At 41.0% G+C, this 18,578-nt stretch overlaps 1 long non-coding RNA gene across 1 annotated transcript in view; it reads left to right on the forward strand.

Moving 5' to 3' along the window:
* LOC134739270 (uncharacterized) overlaps window positions 1–14,955 on the forward strand; it is a 48,077-nt gene extending 33,122 nt beyond the window's left edge. Inside the window, exons 2-4 of the long non-coding RNA XR_010125893.1 lie at window positions 12,726–12,858; window positions 13,576–13,734; window positions 14,248–14,955. This is a non-coding gene — a long non-coding RNA (uncharacterized LOC134739270). The remainder of the gene's footprint in view (window positions 1–12,725; window positions 12,859–13,575; window positions 13,735–14,247) is intronic.
* The last annotated feature ends 3,623 nt before the right edge of the window (window positions 14,956–18,578 follow it).

Consider the following 18,578-nt stretch of genomic DNA (forward strand, 5'->3'; position numbering starts at 1 on the left):
GGCCAAGCTTGCCTTGGTCATATTTACCATTGAATCCCAAATGACTGCTTCATAATAGGCCCTCAGGATTTGCCTGTTATTGTTGCAGGGTTGTGGGGAACTTAGGAAAGCCTTCATGCAAGTGGTGGTTTTAAAGATGGCTTTTTAAGTTTGTTAATATCTTTTAACTTGTGAAGTTGAAGGGGAAGGAGATTTAGGCTGGAGGGGCAGCATCATGTATGTGTAACATGGTGATCATTAGGCTTAAATGAGAAAATGTAAAAGAAACACTTTATAGAGAGTTGAGTATTTTTGTGGCAGTGGACTGGTAAGACTGGGAAAATAGGGCAATGTCTTCTGTAAACTGTATTTAATCTTCATTTACAGATGAGGAAACTGAAAGACCAAAAGCTTGTGCCCAAGTTTTCCACAGCTAGCGAGCAGCAGAGCGAGGATTTGTATTTAGGATTGACTCAATGCCCATGAAGTTAATTGCTAAATCATACTATCTCCGTGTGGAAAAATCCTGAAACGTCAGGATGTGGAATTGGCACTTGATGGGACGAATCACTGAGCATGGACAGGACTAGGGTCAGCTAAGTACAGCATGCCACAAAACTCAATAATCAAGTTAAATAATATTATAATGCAATATTTAAAAAAAAAACAGCACCTGACCAACATGGCAAAACTCCATCTCTAATAATAACAAAGTTTAGCCAGGAGTCGTGGTGGCTGAGTCAGAAGAATCCCTTGAACCCAGGAGGTGGAAATTGCAGTGAGCCGAGATCGCACCATTGCACCACTCCAGCCTGGGCGACAGAATGAGACTCCATCTCAAAAAAGAAACACACACATACACACACGCACCCAGCAGACAACAACCCCCTGTTCCTTTTTTCTATTTTTGTAAATAAAGTGATTAAAACCAGGGATGGGGTTAGGGTAAGGCAAGTGAGGCGACATCATACAAGCGCAGGATTGGATCCTGCTCTTTATTTTAAATACTGATGTTTTGTTTGTCATGGATGACTTTTGCATTCATTTTGATTTTTAAAAATATTTCTTTAAAGCAATATTGATTCTGATTACTGAGTTTTTACCCTCATAACTTTGACACCCTAGGTGAGTTCTCCACTTGCCTCGTAGTTGTTCCAGCCCAATCTGGAAGCATGCTTTCAAAAAGAGTAATCTGACAGTAGCATGGAAGATGATTCAGAGGGGAGGCTGAGAAAAGCAGGCTCAGAGAAGGACATAGACAAGAATGGATCAAGACCCAGATGACTTTGGGAGGCTGAGCTGAGCTCGTGCCACCGCACTCCGGCCCAGGTGACAGAGCTAGAAAAAAGACTCAAATAAGCGAATTGACAATAAGGATGGAAACAATGGGGAGAGCGAGAATCTATATGATTTGACAATTGTGTGGTAGGAGAATGATGACAAGGACTCCAAGACAATGCCATGACTTAAAGGAGTTAAAGATAACTCGGGAACTGTGCCACTTTAATGAGAAAAGAAAAGTCAGGAGAAAATCCTGGTTTGGGGGGATGATATCAAGTCTGAGGTTAGGGGTATGAGACAGCAGCGTGCATTTGAGGGGTTTTGGCCCTATTTTTAGGCTATTGCTGCTGTTATATAACAGCTTTAGAATATAAAACATTTGGCTGGGTGCGGTGGCTCACGCCTGTTATCCCAGCACTTTGGGAGGCCGAGGGAGGTGGATCACTTGAGGTCAGGAGTTCCAGACCAGCCTGGCCAACATGGTGAAACCCCATCTCTACTAAAAATACAAAAATGAGCCAGACGTGGTGGCATGTGCCTGTAATCCCAGCTACTCAGGAAGCTGAGGCAGAGAATCACTTGAACCTGGGAGGTGGGGACTGCAGTGAGCCAAGGTCATGCCATTGCACTCCAGCCTGGGCAACAGAGCAAGATTCTGTCTTAAAAAAAAAATTATATACATATATAAAACATTTGAAATAATTGAGGCAATGATTAAAACTTGGAAATCATTTTGTTCTAGAATTTTTATGATATATTTTGATTACCTTGGTAATAAAGTTTTGGGCTTTTCTTTTTTTTTGGATGGAGTCTCGCTCCGTCCCCCAGGCTGGAGTGCAGCGGCACAATCTCAGCTCACTGCAATCTCCCTCTCCCGGGTTCACGCCATTCTCCTGCCTCAGTCTCCTGAGTACAGTGACTGCAGGCAGCCGCCACCACGCCCGGCTAATTTTTTTCTACTTTTTTTTTTTAGTAGAGACGGAGTTTCACCATGTTAACCATGATGGTCTCAATCTCCTGACCTCGTGATCCACCAGCCTCGGTCTCCCAAAGTGCTGGGAGGCATGATGTTTGGCTTTTTAAAGGTAAAATGACCATAATGTCCATTTCTCATTTCTTCCATGGAAGAGATAATATAGGATTTATTTATATGCTTAATATCAAGATTTTCCTTTTTTTGATCTCATATCTGGCATCCTAAATGTTAAGGGGTGTTAAAACAAACACTCCATCTCTCTGAGGTATTTTATGTCTCCATAAACATTCACCCAGCTAGTTTATTAGTTATTTTCTTTCTTTAAACCCCTTCTTACCTGAAGTATTTAAACTATTTTTTTAACTTCCCCTAAGTATTTTGCTATTTCATAAAGCAAAGCATTTTAAAATGTATCCATTTACTAGCAATGTCTTTGGAAAGCCTTTCAGCCCATTGTGTGATACAATACCCTATTGTGTATATGTAACCCAAACTAGTTTCAGGCTATTTTTACCACACACACTCACATTGGTTTGAGCATTTTAATTGAATCAGACAAGCAACCAATAGCTAACTTGGTCAGTAACCAGTCATTCACTGAAAACAGTCGAACAGATTGTGTCTGTAGACACAGCCTCAATCTTTTTGTTAGCACAGCCATTTTGGTTTTCTCCACTTAATCTCATTAAGGGTACCCTCCTCCCTCCACCTGACATATGACTTTCTAGGTTTCCCTGGCTCAATGAATGTTTAAGTTTCCAATTACACGTCCCCAGATGCATTTGTTCTGCCTTAATTCTTTTTGTTCTTCCCCATCAATGTACTTAATATATTTTGATCCATTGTATTTTTCATTTGTCATAACTCATTTTTATTTGGGTTTCCAGTTTAGGGTATTATCATTTTAGTATTAGGCATGCATACCATCTGTGTCTGTACGGGCATTGAAATATCCTTATCTTGGCTTCCTTTCATCTTTCTCTGATACCGGGGATGGACGAAGGCCTTGTGTCTAATAAGTCATTTGCATCAGCATGTCCCAAATGACCAAGAGATGAGGATGGGAGAGATTAGCATGGTAATCTCATTCTGATGGATAAAATTAGCAGAGATATTCCCCACAAATGGAGAGCTGCCGTTGGCGAACTGCTGTGCTTAGAATCAATTACTAAATTACTTTGAGCTCTAAGTTGACATTAACAGAAAAAAATTGCCATCGACTGAAGGGAAATAAGATAAAAAATATGCGATCATTAAATCTCTCGCTACTATTCACGAATGTGACTCACAAGAATGGTACACAAAATAGGGCAGAATTTAATTTTTAACAGGGCCCCCTGTCAACATTTCATCCTGGGCTTCTCTGTGGCCTGTGAGCCTGCCGTGGCCTTTCCTATTTATTTGCAAAGGAAGGAGAAGCCGGGAGAAGAGAATAGATCTGGTTCAGTCCCTCCACTTTTCTCCAAGGCTGGGCAGCTAACTCAGGAGACCCAAGGGCAATTTCTGATGCCTCAGCCACCCAGTCATGCCAAGCAGGGGTTGGCAGGCTGTCTCTCTATGTCCAAAGGAGAGCCACACCAGGCAGGGCCTACTGACATTCTGAATGCCTCCTTCTGACCAATATCAACAACATCAATGTGAAGCTAGCTCTCTCGGTTTCTACTAGCCCAAGCTGACTGGGAAATGATGGCTATAAATGTTTCCTTAGAGCATCACTGGTACTGCTAGCCCTTCCGGAAGTTGATGAACTCACACAGCATTTCTTATTAATACAAAATACCTCTACTAAGAAAAGCCTTTCTCTGCTTAGAAACACATTCTTGTCTCAATGGGGAGAAAGGAGTAATGATGGGCATAAACAAGGAAATTAGTTCATATAAGGAAAGAAGCTTCAAAATAGCTTTTTTTTTTTTTTAAGCCAGGGCCTGGGAAATCCCAGTGGCATAGTAATTGTTAATATTATTAGCACAATATACATATCAGCTGTCGAGATATTATGAGGACTTGAATTCAGTCTCTGTTGGGGGAGTCAGGGTCAACATCATTAACTATAGATCTTGTCTCAGTTTCCATATAGATGCCTCAGGGCAAGTGTCTGCCAAATACATCTCTATAGATGGGCATAACCATAGGATATACAAGAGGCCCATCACACACATCAGTAATAGACAACAAGCTTTTGTTTATCTGAAGGTTTACTGGAATTAACTGATTAGTGTCAACTTGACACAATAACTTTTGTCTACAATGCAGTAGATCATTTTGATGGTTTTATTGATGGAGTGTGCTGTCTAATGTAAATCGTAGGGGAGGTTGAATTTAGATAAAGTCTGGCACATTTTTCTTAAAAGGAAACTGAAAAAGCTGTTTGTAAATGCACCCTTGACAGGCCACCTTCTGCAGTCTTATGGATATTAAGATAGTAATTGTGATATTAATAATAATAATTACAAGGGAGAGTTGTAATTGAAATGTATGCAAGTCAGCGGTTGGCAAATGCGTCTTTAAGAGGACACATTTTGTGCTCTTACAGATATTACAACAAAATTGTGGTATTAATAACAGTGATTAGAAGGGAGATTTGTAAGTGAAATGTAAGCAATACATTCTTAAATTAAACTTAGAGCACAAAACCATTAAAGGGAAATTAGAAAATAAGGCCAGGTTGTTAAGAGTGACACAACTTTCATGTAAAAATTGCCTGCGAAAATGGCAGAGAAATGAAATGAGAGCAAGTGGGAGTTTATATACTTACATGGAATTTTAAATAACTATAAACAAAATGTATTCAAAGGCTAAATTCTAACTTGGGGGAAAAAGTAAAAATAGATTCTAAGCTTTGAGGGATTATTTGCGGTAAACATCATCAACGTGTATCAATCCAAGCAAACTATATGCACAGTTAATTTTGAGATTTGGGTAAACCAAATCTAGAATAATTAACCATGGGTATTCTTGGTAATTTAAAGTTTCCTGAATCAAATAGTTTCTAGAAACAATTCATCACTTTAATTTTTTTCCAGTTTTGTCCTAAGAGTCTCTTTTAAAATTTAAGAGTTGCAGTTTTCTGAACTCAAATTCCAGAAAGAAAAAGGATGACTTACTCTAGTCACAGAAGAAATGTCAGAGTTTATCCTTGAAAGTAGAAATAGGGTGAGCTCCAGGGAGTGGAGGAGCTTAAATGAATAAAAAGATGAAGCAGACACTTACCAAACAGGCACCCTTTAAACCTACAATCACCTCCTACTATTGGGATATAACTTTTTTCTTTCATAATATTATGTTTTGTTGAAATTACGTCAGTCTAAGATCTGAGACACACTGAACTGCAAAATGGAGTAATTCTCTTCTGAGTGTCTCATCAATGGTGTCTCCCAAAGGCTCCAATTAGCTGTCTACATCTGGTTTTAGGAGAGAATTGTTTTCTAATCTTCATGAGAAAATATACTACCATCTTGTCCCTTGGTTATACTTCTTTTTTTCCCCCTACATCCTCTGTGCATGTGTTGTATTGCAAATAACAACTGCACAGATCATAGAGTGGTGTTAATTCCCATTTGGAAGCCTCTCAGAGTCATACTTTTCTCTTTTGGTTTCTTAAGACTGAAAAAATGAGAATGCCAAAGGAATTTCTTGTCCTGAAAAAGGAGTATCTCATCATTCACCTGCAAGTGTTGAATAGCTTCTATACACATCCTACAAAGAATAAAACATGCTTTTAAATATTCATAAACAAAAAAAGTCACAAAAGGTTCTTGTGTCTCCTGCAAACTTCTCTCTAGCTAGATTCTCCGGCTGGAACAGGTCACCTGAGGGTCGCCTTAGGCCCCAATATCCTTCAAACAAAAAAGACCTACGTCTCCTTTCTCCAAGCCATGGACCTAGAAGAAGAAAAGCTTTTGGGAAGGGTGGGTAAGGGAGGGTTAGTAAATTAACCCATCCGGGCAAAAATGAACCATTTTAACTAAGTAGAAAATTACACCAAAATAGTCAGAAGCATTTTATAAAATAGAAGAGAGAATATAATTCTTCTGTACACTTAGGCTGACAATATCAATATCAGCCAACATGTACTGATTGACAGGCACAACGGTTTCATTTTATTTCATCTTTTCAGCATCTCTTTGTTAAGGATTATCATCACCATTTTCTAGATAGAAAAACTGAGGTTCTTTCAGGTTAACTAACACAAATCAAAGTTACACAGATAAATGGCAGGCCTGGAAATTTAATCCAGGGTTCAAAAAAACTCTGATTTTAACCGTGCTATTTTACCTCCCTCCTTGTACCCTCCTGAGCTGGGGTTCACTTGGTCACCCACGCCCACCTCACCCGGGGTGGCCCTGAGACAGCTGAGGGGAGAAGCTGAAGGGTCTTCATTGTTCGTGAGGCAGGGCTCGGGCTGGGAGTCCAGCGATCTGCCCTTGGGCAGTGTCTGAAGCCTCAGCACAAACAGTCTCTCTCTAACAATCACTGACAGCGTCCAAGGGTTTCTGAGGGCAGAAAGACCCAGCCCTGGGAGTGGGGGAGACAGAGGAAGAGGAAGATGAGTCTCTTTTACCCCTTATTAGTCATCCCCCAGATTCCTCAGAAGACAGAGAAAGGCGGGGGGAGAGAGAGAGAGAGAGAGAGAGAGACCTAGCAGCAAAGCAGGATTGGATGTTTCCCTCTCATACCCCAAAAAGGCTCTGATGGTCAAGCCCTTGTAATTTATTACATTGTAATTTAGCCCTACGACATGTTCAGATGGGCAAAAACCAGATGTGGGGAAAATGCAAACACAAACCTTTCCTGTTACCTTTCTGCAGCCTCCTTTTTCAGTGTTCCTGTAATTTCCTGGGAGCCACACTTTGGGTTCTAGGAAGGTGCAAGATGCCCAGGACCCAGTTTCCACATGATCCCTTTATGTTAACTGGCTTTTACTTTGTCCACCACCTCACTCCTGGGGTTCCACAATAGGATGCTCTTCCTTACGCTCTCTGAGCTTTAAATATTGGGTATCTCTGCTCTGACATTCTCTACAACCTACATGTTTAACAAGGAGGGGCAAGAGATTGAGTATTTAAATTATAGTACATCCACTCCAGATATTATTTTGACATTTCAGATGCCACTGGAGGTAATATAATAGCTTCATGCTTATAAAGCCAAGTATAGAGAACAATATTCAAGATTAAACATAAACTCTGATGATGGCACATCCAGGTGGTTGAAGCACAGACTTTGGAGTCAGACTGACCTGAAATAGATTCTGCCCTTTGCCCACCATGTGACTCTGGGCAAATTTTTGCACCTTCCATAGCCTCTGCTTTTTCTTCTGTAAGAATGGTGATAGCCAACACAGAGTTGTTCTGAGAATTAAATGAGATGATATCAGTTTGAAGTTTAGCAAAGTATCGGGCTTGTTGCAAGCATAAAATAAATGGTACCCCATTATCTTAGAAAGAAAATTGAATGTAGGGGAGGGAGGTGGAAATTCTCCAAAATCCAAAATGTTTGTAAAATTCTCCAAATGAGTGAAAGTGGGGTTAAAAAAAACTCAGGAGAAGGGATTTCTGGGTAGGAGCCACTTACTTGAGATCAGCCTGGTCAGTCTTCAGGATCCATTGAAAGGAGCCCATTGGACACTTCTTGGGTTATGGACCACCACATGGGCAAAACACAAGGCTGTGTTCTTAGCACATTTAGATCTACTTATATTCACCACTAGCTTTATATTCAATATTTAGAAGGATCCAATTAAGTGAAACAACCATGAAAAGAAATCTACCTGGCAATTTTTATCCCCAGTGGGGGTAAAAATATATTTATAGACCTGATTATAGGTCATTCATCCAGCCACTCTTTACTAATCACTCTTCTGTACCACGATGCTGCATTCCTTTCTAGGGTCTTGGGATTAGGCCAGAAAGACACAGCCCTGCCTTATGTTGCTTACCCACCGAAGGTGCTGTGCAAAAACCTTGCAAGGGCAACTTCTGGGCAGTGGAAATAAACCTGGTTTGCCTCTTTGGGTTATTCTATGCTTTCTTGCGTTTCTATAACAGACATGTATTTTGTTGTATTCAAGAAAAAAATGTATTTAAAAAAATTTGTCTGCTACGAAATAACCAGTTCAAGCACATTTTAAATTTTCAGTTGATGGGTGGGTGTCAGGGTAAGCCAACTTCAGAGTCTCCTACATTTCTTGTGAATGTGAGAGCAGCTCCACCTGGCTCTAGCAGTAAGCCTCTTTGAGCACTGGGAACCTTCACTTGCCAGGAAGGTAGGCGCAGCAAGTCTTAATATTCCTTCCTTCTTCTCCCCCTTAAGATGCACTATGAAGCCCAGAGAATGTGGCTTGGATTACTTTTGAACATGGTCATTTCTAAGAATTGACTTTATGTATTAGTCTGTTCTCATATTCCTATAAAGAAATATTTGAGACTGGGTAATTTATAAAGAAAAGAGATTTAATTAGCTCATAGTTCTGCAGGCTGTACAGGACGCAAGATGCTGGCATCTGCCTGGATTCTGGTAAGGCCTCAGGAAACTTACAATTATGGCAGAAGGCAAATTTCATCTCACATGGTGGGAGCAGGAGCAAGAGAGAAGAGAGAGTGAAGGGGGAGGTGCTACACACTTTTAAACAAACAGATCTTGCAAGAATTAACTCACTGTCATGAGAATGGCACCAAGCAGATGGTGCTAAATCATTCATGAAAAATCTATCCCCATGATCCAACCACCTTCCGCTAGGCCCCACCTCCGACACTGGGGACTACAATTCAACATGCGATTTGGTGGGGACTCGGATCCAAACCGTATTACTTTGTTTTAGAAATTCATTTCTATAACTTAAAATTATTACTAGAATTTCTTGACCTCCTACATTGTACAAAGCACTTTGAATATATTTTCATTGATCTTGACAATAAACTGAAGGAATATATTATGATTAAATAAGTTGCCCATAGTTATAGAGTAAGTGTCAAAACTGGAGTCAAATGAGAAAAATCAGACTCCAAAACCTAGATTTTCAACCACACTACTCCACTGCATCCTGAACTACTGCTTACCAAATGATATGGGCCTTATGGATCTATATTTAAGATGGGGTCAACCTTAAATGCTGGAGAACCAACAACTTGGGTTCAGGTTAATGCCTGAACCCAAAAACCAGTTATCAGTAATTCCTCTTTTCCTGCTGCCCCAGGGCAAACACCAAACCCTTTGCTTTTGTTAATTTCATTGATAATTGCTACCAGGAATCATGTGAGGACTACAAAATTTAATAGGAATAAGCAAATTACAGGAAAAGCAGAGCCTCATGACAGCGGTGCTCAAATATGGGCCAGATTCTCATATTCATAACAATATGAAAGATAATTAATCATATGGCCATTATTTTTTGAACACCATCTCTGTACCAGTGCTTTATAGGTACTACCTTGCTTTTGAGGAAACTGAGGCACAAATTGAGGAAACTGAGGTTTATCAACTTGCTCAAGTTCACAAAGAACCTGGATCCTGACCTAGACCATCTAGATCCAGAACCATACTCTTAACCAGTACTCCTCCACTGCCTTTACTGGATAGCCTGGCTGTAGAGGACAGAATGGGTAGAAGAGAGAGATTTCAACTCTGTACAAAAAACAAAACAAAACAAAAACAAACAAACAAAAATCTTCCAGATGCTTGGAGCTGTCCAACATCATGGTGAATTACCTTAAAATGACAAGTACTCTTCCATTGGAAATGTAGTCAAGGTTAGGTTTACGCAACCTGGGATGCTGAGCAGGTAATCTCTGCATTGTGTGACAGGTGGAAATAGCCTCAAAAGAGAACTGAGTTAGATCGGAGCTTTCAGATTTTGTGCTGTCTCACACTAGGATACAGACTTCACCTTTAGATTCCCTAGCCTGGGACCACTGTGAATTCCAGATAAACTAACATTTATTGAGGCATCAGTTTCCTCCTTTCCCCGCTATCAAAATGTAAGACCTACACAAGTTTGAAGATCGGACCAAGTATCTCTGTTTTCACTCTTCCTCCACTAGATGTCCTGCTTCTAAGACCGCTTCCAACTCTGAGGTTCCACTATTCTTTCTGTGGGATACTAATTGCTGAAATACACCTGATATGCAAGAGAAGGATTTTCACCACGTTGCACAAGAAGCTAATGGATCTCAGGATTCATATAAAAGTCTTCTCCTAAAGCAGAATTAATATTTCTAACCACTTCCACTATTACCCCAAAGGGTCAATGGTCAACCCACCATATTCTTTCCCCTGGCCAATTGCAATAGCCTCATCATTGTCTGCTTGCACTCATATCTGCCCTATATCAGTTCTTCACATTGCAGCCAGAATGATCCTTAATATATATTAATCAGGCCATATCAATTCTCAGTTCAAAGCTTTTCACTGACTTTCTGTTTCTATTAAAATGAAAGACAAAGTCCTTGCAATGATCTCCAAGACCCTTTGTGACGGGTCCTCCTCCACCCCTGGCCTCACCTTCCATGCCTGTCCCCTCATTCATTCTGCTCCAGCCACTGGCCCCATCCTCTAACACACCATGAATTGCTCCTGCTTCAGGACGTCACATTTGCTGTTCCACCTGCCTGAAATACTCTTCCCCCATACAGCTGTATGACTCACTGCCTCACTTCCTCCATGGAGCTGCTAAAATCTCAGCCTTATCAAGGCCTACAACTAGTCCCAAAGGACAATTTCAAAAAAGGCCACCCTCTTAATCAAGTGCTTTGATCCTATCTTCCAGAAAGTTTTCACAGCAACACAACCTATAATAACCATGAGGAGAAAAGCAACCTATGGACTTGTACAAAGTACAATCCCAAGTCGTAGCTCCAGATGGGAAGTTCTCTGACTACTCCATGTAAAAGAGCAATACCTGCACCCCGCCTGCAGCACCCCCATCTTCCTTACCTTGTACATTCTTCTCTCTAGGACTTATTAGCATCTAATATAGTTCATATCTATTGGTTTATTCGTTTGCTGACTGTCTCTCCACTCTGCCACTAGAACGAAAGAAGCCAAGGGCTTTGTGTTATTCATGTTGTACCCCAGCACCTACTACCACGCCTGCCACATAGAAAGCACTCAAATATTTGTTCAATGAATGAATGACAGAATGTTCTCAGCAACGTAGACTGCAGAGTTGAACATGATCAGGAAAATGTGGGGGGAAATTATGACTTTAAATAGAAATAGGTAGCTACAAGGTTAAGTGCCCAAAGTATATATAAATGGACAGATCATGTAAATCTATGCATATGTCTGAGCAAATTCAAGAAAAAGAAACAAGGCAGGACACTTAAAACCATTCCTGTTGCCTGTGAGCTGGCTTCTCCACTGGTGCAAGCACCCAATCTGTAGATCTGATGAGAGCTGACAACGTTCTAGGGGTGTGTGCATTGTTCCAAGCCAGGGGCTGTGAACACAAAGGTGGCAGAGGTAGAAAAATAAAACTGATCCTCCTTCACGATCCTTCTTATCATCAGCTCGCACACCGCCATACCAAGGAAAAAGAGAGCAAGTGAAGCCTAAGATGTAACAGAGTGGTTTTCACCCATCTGGAGTCAAAGCTGAAGCCCAGAGACTGCTCTCTAAAGAACTGTCTGCTGGCCTGAGAGACCACCTGTCTTGGTGATGAGCAAATAAACAGCTCCATTCACTAGGATTTCACAATCTAAGAGGGTCTCTGAGGATATCATATCAAAACACATAGAGGACCATTTATGAGCAGCCAGCTAGTCAAAACAAAAATATGGGAGAAATTAAACAGAAGCAAGCTTCTAGCAAAGGGAAAATATTGAACTCAATTTATTCCAATACATGCTCCTCCTTTGTAGAAATGCAAAGAAACTTGGAGCATAATTTGGCCCACCTCTGCTTTGATGACCTGTATGAAAAAAGGATTTCCTCTTTCAGCCTGAAACTCCTGTAAGAGCAGTAGATACAAGTCACATTGGTCAGAGCCTTGGCTACACATTTTCTATGGAATGTAAACATACATTGAAAGATTTGTTTTGTGGGGGTGCTTAGTGAGCATGTAATCAGCTACATTTGATGCTCCTCTTCAGGGAAAAGGATGTAAACTCTCCCAAGGTCATGACTGATGTAATTTGGGGGAAACATCTCATTCATTTCTGAGGCACATCCACTTTGTTCTTAAATAATTAAAATATTTAATCCCAAAATTTCTTTTCTGCCCCTATGTGTGTCAATCAGGACTGTGTGAGCAACAGAAATCCTTGAGTCACATAAACAATTTTTATTGTAAAATGCTATCAGAACTGCGTGTGTTTTAGTATAATCCATTTTCTGTCAGGCATTTGACTTAATGATATTTCCTCTTCTACTTATGTATTTCATTATCTGTTTTTGTGTCTTCAGAAACACAATAAACTATAATGAACATGAAAAGATTGGTATGCTTTTCAGAGCATGCTTCATTTTTCATCTTTAATGGATCTTTTTGTAGGGTTCTCACAACAAATTGAAAGAGAATAAAACATTCTCTTGCTTCATAATCAAAGTACTGCTCACACTTCCAGCAACCTTTGGAAGGGGAATCCTGGCTATTGATGTCCCTGGAAAGAGTGGTAGAAGAAAAGGTAAGTGCCTTTGCTTGAGAAAAGAGTGGCCTCCCTCCAGCCACAGACATTCAATGGCCACACCCTCTAACTTCCTCTACTTCCTTCCTTCCGCCTTCCTTTCCTAGATAGTCTGATGTTTTGGGTCAATTCTAATTGCATTTGTGTTTTGCATTAAAACACACAGTATTCGCTGTTCCAACAGACATTATTTTTGAGAATATAAAGCACAATTTCTTCTCTCCATTCCCTTAAAAATATTTTTTCTTCCCTCTTTTTAGAAATTTCCTGAGAGTAAAGAAAATGTAGTTACTGTCACCTGGAATCTTGCTACTCAAGTTGTGGTCCTCAGACCAGCCACATCAGTATCACCTGGGAGCTTTTTGGAAGTGCAGAATCTCAGGCTCCACCTCAGACATACTGAATCAGAATTTGTATTTTAACAAGATCCCCAGGTGATTCACTGGCACATTTAAGTTTTAAAAGCACTGAGTTAGGTCAAATTGAGTGGAATAAATGAAGCCAAATATAAAGTTTAGATATGGAAAAACATTAATGCACAAAATGACTTTGATCTTCTAAGAATGTAGTAAGAGAGGCTTACATAATTTAAATATTTCTTTCATCTGACCTTCTTTTCACATGTTTCCCAAGTGCATAAAAGTGTATGACTGGAAATGTACAATGTCCCGAGAAAACATTTATAAAAATCTGTCTGGCATTTTTTTTCTGTATCAGAAATTGAAGACATGGAAGAAAGATGAAAACACTGGCTACTAAATACCTGTGTGTGGTTACTGAGTGTGGTATACTTGGACACCAAGCTCCCCCACTCATCAGATGTCACAAAGACTCCTTTTACTCTTGGATAATTTCAAATCAAACTGACCTCCCCAGGTAAGCCCCTTGTCACTTTCAGAAGAACCCCTTTTAATGTGTGCCCCACTAAGATTTTAAACTCAGAAACTCAAGACTTTACTAAGTTGCTATATTTTCAAGCTCTAGGACATTTTGACTTGGAAGGGAAATTACTTGGTAAAATGACTAGCTATTCACTTGCTCGGGAATGGGAGGTTTCAGAGAATGTAGAATTTTCAGTTTTAAAACTGAGACAGTCTCAGCATAACTCGGTTGGTTGATCACCCTATTCTAACATCATTTATGACACCCAATTGGCCTAATGAAATTGGCACACAAAAACTAACTTGTGAAGGCAAACAACTTTCATAGAAATAATTTACTGAAACTGCAAGGGAATTCTCTGGGCCCTCACATTTGAGAGGCACAGAATCGAACAGATCATCCAAGCAGATTTCTTTAAATTGGCTGGAAGTGCACAGCTCTTGTTTCGGCATCAATAGATGTGTTCAGTTTCAACTAAGCAGTTCGCTAACTGCATTGATTTTTAAGGCCAAGCTGAAGGTATTGAGAAAATATCCAGATGACACAGAAACTGGAATGTTCAGAGGCTGATGAACAAAGGGAGAATTTTGCTCCTGTTGCTTATTCCTGGGACACCTCTAGCTGGGAATACATATCCCAGGGCTGTTAGTAGTTTTAACCTTTCTTTGGCCACTTGATGGTCAAACGATTCTAGTACATCCCTGTGCCTAACGGCTCTCAAAATACTCTGGAAATACAAGTTCCTGCTCAAGGTCCAACAGCTGTCAGAGCAGATGGCTGGGGATTTGTTTACTGTGGTCCTAAGTATTACCCTTTAGCTCTAAGGCACTGGGAACAATTTGACAAATTTGATTAACTGAGAACAATATGATGCTTGCCTGGAAAGCTCACTCCACACTTTCACAGAGTTCCTTATGTTCTTTTCACGGTCTGAGGATACGGGATGATATTAGCTACCACCTCAGTCCAATGAAACTATCAGAGAAAACAAAAAAGTCACCCTTGGCTACCCCTTTTGTTTTACAACTGAATGTTTGTGATACACATGTACAGCCAGCTGTTCTATCAGAGATGCTCAGAGCATACCTAGTCCTGCCTTTAAGAAAAAGAAATGTGACTTCATGTTCCATGGCACTCTATGGCTTATTTGTCAATTACAAAGTGTGTCTGCTTTGTGAAACTAAAAATAAATAATTAATCTGCTGGAAAATCTTATTCTACCTTCCCAATTTGCCTCTGTTTTTCCTCGTCTCAACTTCCAGTAGTTTCTTTGGTGAACATCTCACGGATGGCTTGCAAACCATTTTGTGCTTTGAGATGGTGTGTGTATCCCTGGGTCTGTGAAAGGCCACTGCTGCAGGGTGGGGAGACAATAGTCAGCTCTGGGAAGTCTGTGGGAATTCCTGAGGGAGCTGCAAGTTACTATGAATAGCCCGGCATTCTAGCCCGGCATTCGAAGAAGATTTGCAGAGGAGTCTCCTGCTGTGCCCTCTAGCTCTCTACTTGATGGAGACAAACCCAGGGCCTGAGAGGTTGGGAAGGGCTCAGGGAGGACGCCCATTAGGGGACAGGCTTTCTTGTGTCCAGATTCCACTTGGGTGACCCTGGGGAGAGAGACTGCTGGCTCTTTTCCAGAGCCACAATGCTCCATTTACAAGCTGCAATTAGTTGCAAGCAAAATTTGTGCATCCACTACTAACTGTCAGCTCAAGAGGTTGAAAGTTCAGTCCTGGGGAGGTCAGGATGTCTTCCAAGGGACTGATGACTTTGCTTACAATCTCCCCTCCCCCAGTACAGTGGGGACCCTTCTGTAGGGGAGAGAACCACATTCCAGAGTGGGATGTCTGCAAAACTGAATGATCTGTGCCAGACAGGCTCATGGTTCTGGGACTATTGGCATAGTAGGCAGATGTACCCGTTATACAGTGACTTTTCTACAGCAGAATATTGACTTAATTTATAATAAATATAGCCATTTGAGAAGAGTAAGGCAAGTAATGCTCTAGTGCTGTTAGGATTTAGCTGCTATTTCAAAGTTCAGCCAGTTTTGCTTGCATATTCCATGTGGAATAAAAAAGCCAGAAAGGCCCAGAAAAAAAATGAACTGTTCTTTGCCAAATCAAAATGTGTAAATAGTTCTTCTGAGAGCATAACAAAGGGTCTATTTTGCCTTTAGACACCAGAGCCAGAAACAGGAAAAGGCTACAATTAACTAACTGAAGCACAATGTGAAGTTAATCAATAATGGAACGATTATGACGAAGATGCCATACATTAACTCTACCTAGACATGAGTGCTGCTTTCAGAGCATGAACATTCTTTCAAATTCCAGATACCACTTTTTCCCTTGTGAGGCTGCATTTTAATTTTCCACTGTCTCCTCTATTCTCATTTGCAATCCTCTGAATCTCACTGTAAACTGTGACTAGATTCCTCCTTCCCCCATTTGTGGTGTGTGATGTTGGAATCCCTGCATTGCTCTTCTGAGAAACGGAGAAGACTTCCATTTGGAGACTGAGCTGACAAGGATTGAATTCTTTATTTATTTTATTTTATTTATTTATTTTTTGAGACGGAGTCTCACTGTCATCCAGGCTGGAGTGCAGTGGTGATCTCTGCTCACTGCAACCTCTGCCTCTCGGGTTCAAGCAGTTCTCCTGCCCCAGCCCCCGAGTAGCAGGGACTACAGGCTCATGCTGCCACGCCCAGCTAATTTTTTGTATTTTAGTAGAGATGGGGTGTCACTGTGCTGCCCAGGCTGGTTGCAAACTCCTGAAGTCAGGCAATCCACCTGCCTCGGCCTCCCAAAGTGATGGGATTACAGGTGCGAGACATGGCGCCTGGCCCTTTATTTCTTTAATGGGCACACAGCAGCCACTCATTATATGATGTTGACTCCCTTAGTTGAAAGTAAAATTAATCATGACATTTACATTGAGTAAATCATTCCAGACCTTCCTAAGTTTCTACTCAGGACACCAAACACCAAGAATGGGTCTAACCCGGAGAAAGGTCTTGAAGCTGGGCATGGTGGTGCACACCTGTAGTCCCAGTTACTGGGGAGGCTGAGGCAAGTGGACACTTGAGTCCAGAGAGGTCGAGACTACAATGAGTATGATTGTGTCACTGCACTCCAGCCTGGGCAATAGTGCAAGATCCTGTCTTCAAAAAAGGAAAAGAAAACAAACAAAAAAAATCTTGTAAATTTTCAATCAATACCAAAGCTGACTGCTTACCCCAGCAAGCCCATCAGTAGAAGACAAAAGATGGGCTGGGTGGGAGGCAGACTGGGCTGGCTGCTCCATCCCTGCCCCCCTTGCAGGAACTACACAGCATGAAGACAGGTGGCACGCTTTTAGACTTCTCTCCCAGGCTTCCATTTACCCAAACTCAGATTTCCAAATGCAAGGCCTTCCATGACAGTGGATATCATGTGACAAAACCAGATACACAGCCTCCCCCACCACAGTAGAACCTCTGCTTCTTCCCCTCCCGTTCCCCCTTGAAATCACTGAAAGCCGGGCGATGTACATGGCTCCCCTCAGAGGGAGTTGCTTGGGTCTCTCTTCTAGACAGTGCTCTAAGAAACAGTCTTTCCCCTCACCCTTCCTATCACCACCCTCCCCTACCACACCCCCTGCAACACCTCACCCAGAGTTAGTCACAAAAATAACTGTTCCATGGTGGGTAGAGTATGATGCCGGGTGATGAATTAACAAGAAACCTCCCGTCACCTGGTGGGTAATTTTTTTCTAATTAAGTTAATTGGATTTTTTTATATTATAAAAGGAGTGCATGTTCATTATTAAAAATTTGTAAAATACAAAAAAAAGTAGAACGTTGAGGGAAAAAAATAAAGCCTACAGGTGGGTAATTACTGCCCCAGAATTATTAGTCATTTTGACTGGCACCTGGTAATCCATAAATTAGGTTTTTAGAGTCAACTCCAGTTCCACTTTCTAGTTCAACTACTTGTGTCTCTCGTAAGTCAATGCTGCAGTTATTTATCACAGTTTTCTTGGAGAAGGCAAAATCCTTTCTGTCTGAACTTCAGCCCCACTTAAAATTTTAATGCAAAACTGCGTTCCTCAGTTACTGGAGACATAAATTCCTGGCACCCTTCCATTCCAGCCCCAGGGTTTCTCTCCCTCCAGGACTTCTCCACACCAGCTCCCTTGCCATCAGCTCTCATGGGAGGAGTACAATTCTTATTTTTTCCCCCACAACAGAAATTTTAAAAATTTCTCTGAAATATGCTGTTTGTATAGTCACATGTCTGAGTTTCTAGCAATTAATCTCTTTATTTCTCTCTCGGCAAAGCATGAAAGTTTCTGCAAAAGAATGAAAGCAAAATACTGAAGCAAATATCAGGCGAGATTTTGGCTCACGTACAAAAAATCAAATATCCATCGACCTCAGCTACCTGCAGCTCAGCGAGGAAGCCACAGATGATCAGCAAAATTCCTAAGCAGCAAAAGCAGCAGCACAAAAATTAAGATTCCATCAGCCACACACTCTCTCACTTTGTCACTCTTCTTTGAACCCCATTCAAAATAATAATAATAATAATAAGCATTCTCAGTTCTCTTAGCCCTAAGGAACAGATTGCAATGTGACAATGGATTCTGGTGGGAATGATGAAGGAAATAGAAAACTTTCAAAGGTGGACACAGGAATTCAATATATGTATGTGAGCCAGACGTGGTAGCTCATGTCTTGTAATCCCAACACTTTGGGAGGCCAAGTGGGAGGATTAGAGTTTGAGATCAGGAGTTTAAGACCAGCCTGGGCAACATGGCAAAACCCTATCTCTACAAAACATGAACAATTAGCCTGG

The sequence above is a fragment of the Pongo pygmaeus genome, chromosome 3, assembly GCF_028885625.2.
Source record: "Pongo pygmaeus isolate AG05252 chromosome 3, NHGRI_mPonPyg2-v2.0_pri, whole genome shotgun sequence".
Classification (NCBI taxonomy): domain Eukaryota; kingdom Metazoa; phylum Chordata; class Mammalia; order Primates; family Hominidae; genus Pongo; species Pongo pygmaeus.